We start from the raw sequence: 2,655 nt of genomic DNA, 5'->3' as shown, positions 1-2,655 counted from the left end.
CTTAAAATGTTTTGAATAATTTCTAACTGTCCTTAATGAAATGATTTTAACTCTAGAAATTGTACTGAAAATGTAAAAATCTAAAAAAATAAAATAAATAAAAAGGCAGTCCTAGCTATTGCAATAAATGTGGTTGTGAAAATGAATGGTTTTCTGAGGTTCTTGAAAACCTGTAGCCCTTATAAAATGCTGGAGCTTTATTGTATAGTGAGGAAAATAGAAATTAAAAAGTCCCTTTTGTGTTCTAGTTTTCAAAAGACTTGGTGGGTTTTTAAATATAAACAAAGTGTGATTTAAGCTTATTTTAAGGAAGTATTTTTATTCACTGATAAATTGTCAAAGTTTACCCATCCTGAAAACAAAAGAAAAATAAACTTCCAATTAAAATAGCAGACAAATGGTAATTATTCACTAGCTGGTTACTATACCAACTTAGGTTGCTATTGTTAAACAATGTTTTGTTGTCATTGGTAGTAAGATCTAAAAGAGAAAATTAAATATTTGAACAGCTTATTCTAGACTTCACAGAGATTCTGTATTTCATCTGTTAATTCACGTTTTCTGTTTGAAGCATTATAGAGTTGAGAACCAAAACATCACCTGCGGTTTTATTTGCTTCCTGGCACATCCTTCACTTGTGGCTTAAAATACCACCTCAAAGGGAGCCTCTTAAGGTGAATGTCCTCATTGTCATTCGAGGGAAATGCTATGGAATTATCTCCTAGTGATGTGTTTAACATCTATAATCATGCTAAGCCCAAAGTACTTCTTTGTTTTTTTCTAAGATTTAAATGCTTAGTGGGGAGATAGAGTAAGAGTTTCATATCTGACTGTCATGTATTGTGCTTTGTCAAGAGATGCAATTTAATTAACTGCCGGCAGTCTTCCCTTATATAGTAAGTTAAATTCAGCTATCTTGCTGAATATTTTCAAGTGTAATCATAATCTCTAAGACACTTTTTTAATGCGTATTTTCTTCAACTTAAAATAAGCTTATTTTTAAGTTAAGTGCTATTAAATGCCTAGAGATTTAAAATATTTCTTAAAACACAAGAAGATCATTTCTTCTGCATTTAAAAATGTGCTGATTAATAAATGACTTAGTCATTATTCTGATTAAATGTGTTTCACATGTCTTGTGTGTTGGAAGCTTAAACTCCAGCAGACACTGCTGAGAAGTGAGACCTGTAAGAGGTGACTAGACCACTGTGTCCTGCCCTGAAGAATGGACCATGTTATCACCCCGGTGAGTTCTGCATTGAGTACATGAGCTTGGTCCTCCCCACCATGGCCTCTTGTGGGTCCATCTTTCTCCATGAGATGACAGTGCAAAAGCCCTTGGCAAATTTGTGCCTCTCAGTCTTGGACTGCCTAGCATCGAGGTCTAGGACTTCATGAAAGAAATGTCTTTTACTCTTTCTCTTCTTCTCTTTCTCTTTACTTCTTTTTACTCTCCTTCATTCCCCCAGCCCCATTTTTCTTGTCTTTATTTCCTCTCTCTCCCCTTCCCCTCCTCTCCTCTTTCCTTTCTTTCACTCCTTTTTTCCTGTTTCGGTTCTTTCCCTTCCCTTCCCTTCCCTTCCCTTCTCTTTCTCTCCATTCCTCTCACCTTTTCCCTCCCCTCCCCTCCTCTCCTTCTTTCTCCTCTCTTCTTCCTCTTCCTCCTTTTTTATTTTTATTTTTACTTTTTTTAATTTAGGGAAGTGTCTACAGGGTGTTCAAGGTCTCACTACTAGATCAGACTTATGATCTGCCTGTTTACAGCCTCCCAAGAGCTGGAATTGCAGTGTGTGCCACCACGCTCTGTCTCAATTGCAGTCTCAGTGTGCCCCAGGAGCAGGGCCAGCACGGCAAGGATATCAAACCCTCAGCCTTGTTGCTTGCAGGTACTTTAATCTGCTGAGCTATTTGGCTAGCTCTTCTGCTCCTCCTCCTCGTCCTCCTCGTCCTCCTCATCCTCCTCCTCCTCCTCCTCCTCTTCCTACTTCTCCTCCTCCTCCTCCTTGTCCTCCTCTTCTTCCTCCTCCTTCTTCTTCCTCTCTCTCTCTCTCTCTCTCTCTCTCTCTCTCTCTCTCTCTCCTTCCCTCCCTCCTTCTCACTTTTTCTCTCTGTCTTTCCCTTCTTGGGATGGGCTAGATTTTTAATATATTGCCTATATTGCACTCAAATTCCTGAAACTCACTGTCTTCCAAGTAGTTGAGATTGCACATATGCACTACCATGTCCAGCTCAAATTTGTGTTCTGGACAAATCACATATGTTCATATACTCTAATATTTTGACCAAAATAAATGGGAGAATTATAGATTTTTTTTAAAAAGGAAAAGAAACAACCAGACATGATTGCACACACTTGCATTTTCCAGGCTGAGGCAAGAACATTGCTGTGAGTATGAGGTCAACCTTGGATACAAAGTGAGTTCAAGGCCATACTCAACTGCACAGTAAGTCTGGTTCAAAAAAAATAATAGAAGTAAAAAAAAACTTTCAAATTTGATATTACTCTCAGATTTCAATCTTTTTAAAAGATGATTAAATGTTGTTAAAAGTTGGCTTTATACTCATCCACATGGCTGCACTGATAAAGGTTCTACAATCTGAGGTACAGGATCTCAGGACAAATCCTGAGGGCATTTCATTGACCTTCTCAGACCA

The sequence above is a fragment of the Octodon degus genome, unplaced genomic scaffold, assembly GCF_000260255.1.
Source record: "Octodon degus isolate 3935 unplaced genomic scaffold, OctDeg1.0 scaffold00066, whole genome shotgun sequence".
In the NCBI taxonomy this organism is placed as follows: Eukaryota; Metazoa; Chordata; class Mammalia; order Rodentia; family Octodontidae; genus Octodon; species Octodon degus.
Note: the sequence above shows the minus strand (reverse complement) of the source record.